Source organism: Drosophila pseudoobscura, chromosome 2, assembly GCF_009870125.1.
Source record: "Drosophila pseudoobscura strain MV-25-SWS-2005 chromosome 2, UCI_Dpse_MV25, whole genome shotgun sequence".
In the NCBI taxonomy this organism is placed as follows: domain Eukaryota; kingdom Metazoa; phylum Arthropoda; class Insecta; order Diptera; family Drosophilidae; genus Drosophila; species Drosophila pseudoobscura.
Genome location: NC_046679.1, coordinates 652,848 through 659,131, shown reverse-complemented (window position 1 = coordinate 659,131; position 6,284 = coordinate 652,848).

The window sequence follows — 6,284 nt, the reverse complement described above, 5'->3', positions numbered from 1 at the left end:
TTCTGTATACTATGTCTCTGGCATACTGCAGCCGATCGGGGTGCGGCATGACTTTCCGTGATCGGGAGAGTCCTGCCAGTCGACTGTCATAGGAAAAAATGACATCCATTTTTTCACGATTTTCGCAAAAAATCATGATGGTTACATCATTAAATTTGCCAAAAATCGGCCTCATTTTCGTATTCGAGATTTTGATGCCCATCGACAGTCTGGATCCCTACGATCCTGCGAAAGTGGGTCCTTCGCCGATCGGCCCATAGCTAGCCGAGATATAGCCTTCGGAAGATTTGGATTTGCACATCAGTAAAATACTGGTTTCTTCTGTATACTATATCTCTGGCATACTGCAGCCGATCGGGGTACGGCATGACTTTCCGTGATCGGGAGAGTCCTGCCAGTCGACTGTCATAGGAAAAAAGGACATCCATTTTTTCACGATTTTCGCAAAAAATCATGATGGTTACATCATTAAATTTGCCAAAAATCGGCCTCATTTTCGTATTCGAGATTTTGATGCCCATCGACAGTCTGGATCCCTACGATCCTGCGAAAGTGGGTCCTTCGCCGATCGGCCCATAGCTAGCCGAGATATAGCCTTCGGAAGATTTGGATTTGCACATCAGTAAAATACTGGTTTCTTCTGTATACTATATCTCTGGCATACTGCAGCCGATCGGGAGGCGGCATGACTTTCCGTGATCGGGAGAGTCCTGCCAGTCAACTAGGACATCCATTTCTTCACGATTTTCGCAAAAAATCATGATGGTTACCTCATTAAATTTGCCAAAAATAGGCCTCATTTTCGTATTCGAGATTTTGATGCCCATCGACAGTCTGGATCCCTACGATCCTGCGAAAGTGGGTCCTTCGCCGATCGGCCCATAGCTAGCCGAGATATAGCCTTCGGAAGATTTGGATTTGCACATCAGTAAAATACTGGTTTCTTCTGTATACTATATCTCTGGCATACTGCAGCCGATCGGGGTGAGGCATGACTTTCCGTGATCGGGAGAGTCCTGCCAGTCGACTGTCATAGGAAAAAAGGACATCCATTTTTTCACGATTTTCGCAAAAAATCATGATGGTTACATCATTAAATTTGCCAAAAATCGGCCTCATTTTCGTATTCGAGATTTTGATGCCCATCGACAGTCTGGATCCCTACGATCCTGCGAAAGTGGGTCCTTCGCCGATCGGCCCATAGCTAGCCGAGATATAGCCTTCGGAAGATTTGGATTTGCACATCAGTAAAATACTGGTTTCTTCTGTATACTAAATCTCTGACATACTGCAGCCGATCGGGGTGCGGCATGACTTTCCGTGATCGGGAGAGTCCTGCCAGTCGACTGTCATAGGAAAAAAGGACATCCATTTTTTCACGATTTTCGCAAAAAATCATGATGGTTACATCATTAAATTTGCCAAAAATCGGCCTCATTTTCGTATTCGAGATTTTGATGCCCATCGACAGTCTGGATCCCTACGATCCTGCGAAAGTGGGTCCTTCGCCGATCGGCTGGTTTCTTCTGTATACTATATCTCTGGCATACTGCAGCCGATCGGGAGGCGGCATGACTTTCCGTGATCGGGAGAGTCCTGCCAGTCGACTGTCATAGGAAAAAAGGACATCCATTTTTTCACGATTTTCGCAAAAAATCATGATGGTTACATCATTAAATTTGCCAAAAATCGGCCTCATTTTCGTATTCGAGATTTTGATGCCCATCGACAGTCTGGATCCCTACGATCCTGCGAAAGTGGGTCCTTCGCCGATCGGCCCATAGTTAGCCGAGATATAGCCTTCGGCAGATTTGGTTTTGCACATCAGTAAAATACTGGTTTCTTCTGTATACTATATCTCGGGGTGAGACATGACTTTCCGTGATCGGGAGAGTCTTGCCAGTCGACTGTCATAGGAAAAAAGGACATCCATTTTTTCACGATTTTCGCAAAAAATCATGATGGTTACATCATTAAATTTGCCAAAAATCGGCCTCATTTTCGTATTCGAGATTTTGATGCCCATCGACAGTCTGGATCCCTACGATCCTGCGAAAGTGGGTCCTTCGCCGATCGGCCCATAGCTAGCCGAGATATAGCGTTTGGATTTGCACATCAGTAAAATACTGGTTTCTTCTGTATACTAAATCTCTGGCATACTGCAGCCGATCGGGGTGCGGCATGACTTTCCGTGATCGGGAGAGTCCTGCCAGTCGACTGTCATAGGAAAAAAGGACATCCATTTTTTCACGATTTTCGCAAAAAATCATGATGGTTACATCATTAAATTTGCCAAAAATCGGCCTCATTTTCGTATTCGAGATTTTGATGCCCATCGACAGTCTGGATCCCTACGATCCTGCGAAAGTGGGTCCTTCGCCGATCGGCCCATAGCTAGCCGAGATATAGCCTTCGGAAGATTTGGATTTGCACATCAGTAAAATACTGGTTTCTTCTGTATACTATATCTCTGGCATACTGCAGCCGATCGGGGTGCGGCATGACTTTCCGTGATCGGGCGAGTCCTGCCAGTCAACTAGGACATCCATTTCTTCACGATTTTCGCAAAAAATCATGATGGTTACATCATTAAATTTGCCAAAAATCGGCCTCATTTTCGTATTCGAGATTTTGATGCCCATCGACAGTCTGGATCCCTACGATCCTGCGAAAGTGGGTCCTTCGCCGATCGGCCCATAGCTAGCCGAGATATAGCCTTCGGAAGATTTGGATTTGCACATCAGTAAAATACTGGTTTCTTCTGTATACTATATCTCTGGCATACTGCAGCCGATCGGGGTGAGGCATGACTTTCCGTGATCGGGAGAGTCCTGCCAGTCGACTGTCATAGGAAAAAAGGACATCCATTTTTTCACGATTTTCGCAAAAAATCATGATGGTTACATCATTAAATTTGCCAAAAATCGGCCTCATTTTCGTATTCGAGATTTTGATGCCCATCGACAGTCTGGATCCCTACGATCCTGCGAAAGTGGGTCCTTCGCCGATCGGCCCATAGCTAGCCGAGATATAGCCTTCGGAAGATTTGGATTTGCACATCAGTAAAATACTGGTTTCTTCTGTATACTAAATCTCTGGCATACTGCAGCCGATCGGGGTGCGGCATGACTTTCCGTGATCGGGAGAGTCCTGCCAGTCGACTGTCATAGGAAAAAAGGACATCCATTTTTTCACGATTTTCGCAAAAAATCATGATGGTTACATCATTAAATTTGCCAAAAATCGGCCTCATTTTCGTATTCGAGATTTTGATGCCCATCGACAGTCTGGATCCCTACGATCCTGCGAAAGTGGGTCCTTCGCCGATCGGCCCATAGCTAGCCGAGATATAGCCTTCGGAAGATTTGGATTTGCACATCAGTAAAATACTGGTTTCTTCTGTATACTAAATCTCTGGCATACTGCAGCCGATCGGGGTGCGGCATGACTTTCCGTGATCGGGCGAGTCCTGCCAGTCAACTAGGACATCCATTTCTTCACGATTTTCGCAAAAAATCATGATGGTTACATCATTAAATTTGCCAAAAATCGGCCTCATTTTCGTATTCGAGATTTTGATGCCCATCGACAGTCTGGATCCCTACGATCCTGCGAAAGTGGGTCCTTCGCCGATCGGCCCATAGTTAGCCGAGATATAGCCTTCGGCAGATTTGGTTTTGCACATCAGTAAAATACTGGTTTCTTCTGTATACTAAATCTCTGGCATACTGCAGCCGATCGGGGTGCGGCATGACTTTCCGTGATCGGGAGAGTCCTGCCAGTCGACTGTCATAGGAAAAAAGGACATCCATTTTTTCACGATTTTCGCAAAAAATCATGATGGTTACATCATTAAATTTGCCAAAAATCGGCCTCATTTTCGTATTCGAGATTTTGATGCCCATCGACAGTCTGGATCCCTACGATCCTGCGAAAGTGGGTCCTTCGCCGATCGGCCCATAGTTAGCCGAGATATAGCCTTCGGAAGATTTGGATTTGCACATCAGTAAAATACTGGTTTCTTCTGTATACTATATCTCTGGCATACTGCAGCCGATCGGGGTGCGGCATGACTTTCCGTGATCGGGAGAGTCCTGCCAGTCGACTGTCATAGGAAAAAAGGACATCCATTTTTTCACGATTTTCGCAAAAAATCATGATGGTTACATCATTAAATTTGCCAAAAATCGGCCTCATTTTCGTATTCGAGATTTTGATGCCCATCGACAGTCTGGATCCCTACGATCCTGCGAAAGTGGGTCCTTCGCCGATCGGCCCATAGCTAGCCGAGATATAGCCTTCGGAAGATTTGGATTTGCACATCAGTAAAATACTGGTTTCTTCTGTATACTAAATCTCTGGCATACTGCAGCCGATCGGGGTGCGGCATGACTTTCCGTGATCGGGAGAGTCCTGCCAGTCGACTGTCATAGGAAAAAAGGACATCCATTTTTTCACGATTTTCGCAAAAAATCATGATGGTTACATCATTAAATTTGCCAAAAATCGGCCTCATTTTCGTATTCGAGATTTTGATGCCCATCGACAGTCTGGATCCCTACGATCCTGCGAAAGTGGGTCCTTCGCCGATCGGCCCATAGCTAGCCGAGATATAGCCTTCGGAAGATTTGGATTTGCACATCAGTAAAATACTGGTTTCTTCTGTATACTAAATCTCTGGCATACTGCAGCCGATCGGGGTGCGGCATGACTTTCCGTGATCGGGCGAGTCCTGCCAGTCAACTAGGACATCCATTTCTTCACGATTTTCGCAAAAAATCATGATGGTTACATCATTAAATTTGCCAAAAATCGGCCTCATTTTCGTATTCGAGATTTTGATGCCCATCGACAGTCTGGATCCCTACGATCCTGCGAAAGTGGGTCCTTCGCCGATCGGCCCATAGTTAGCCGAGATATAGCCTTCGGCAGATTTGGTTTTGCACATCAGTAAAATACTGGTTTCTTCTGTATACTAAATCTCTGGCATACTGCAGCCGATCGGGGTGCGGCATGACTTTCCGTGATCGGGAGAGTCCTGCCAGTCAACAGACATAGGAAAAAAGGACATCCATTTTTTCACGATTTTCGCAAAAAATCATGATGGTTACATCATTAAATTTGCCAAAAATCGGCCTCATTTTCGTATTCGAGATTTTGATGCCCATCGACAGTCTGGATCCCTACGATCCTGCGAAAGTGGGTCCTTCGCCGATCGGCCCATAGCTAGCCGAGATATAGCCTTCGGAAGATTTGGATTTGCACATCAGTAAAATACTGGTTTCTTCTGTATACTAAATCTCTGGCATACTGCAGCCGATCGGGGTGCGGCATGACTTTCCGTGATCGGGCGAGTCCTGCCAGTCAACTAGGACATCCATTTCTTCACGATTTTCGCAAAAAATCATGATGGTTACATCATTAAATTTGCCAAAAATCGGCCTCATTTTCGTATTCGAGATTTTGATGCCCATCGACAGTCTGGATCCCTACGATCCTGCGAAAGTGGGTCCTTCGCCGATCGGCCCATAGTTAGCCGAGATATAGCCTTCGGCAGATTTGGTTTTGCACATCAGTAAAATACTGGTTTCTTCTGTATACTAAATCTCTGGCATACTGCAGCCGATCGGGGTGCGGCATGACTTTCCGTGATCGGGAGAGTCCTGCCAGTCAACAGACATAGGAAAAAAGGACATCCATTTTTTCACGATTTTCGCAAAAAATCATGATGGTTACATCATTAAATTTGCCAAAAATCGGCCTCATTTTCGTATTCGAGATTTTGATGCCCATCGACAGTCTGGATCCCTACGATCCTGCGAAAGTGGGTCCTTCGCCGATCGGCCCATAGCTAGCCGAGATATAGCCTTCGGAAGATTTGGATTTGCACATCAGTAAAATACTGGTTTCTTCTGTATACTAAATCTCTGGCATACTGCAGCCGATCGGGGTGCGGCATGACTTTCCGTGATCGGGCGAGTCCTGCCAGTCAACTAGGACATCCATTTCTTCACGATTTTCGCAAAAAATCATGATGGTTACATCATTAAATTTGCCAAAAATCGGCCTCATTTTCGTATTCGAGATTTTGATGCCCATCGACAGTCTGGATCCCTACGATCCTGCGAAAGTGGGTCCTTCGCCGATCGGCCCATAGCTAGCCGAGATATAGCCTTCGGAAGATTTGGATTTGCACATCAGTTCAATACTGGTTTCTTCTGTATACTATATCTCTGGCATACTGCAGCCGATCGGGGTGCGGCATGACTTTCCGTGATCGGGAG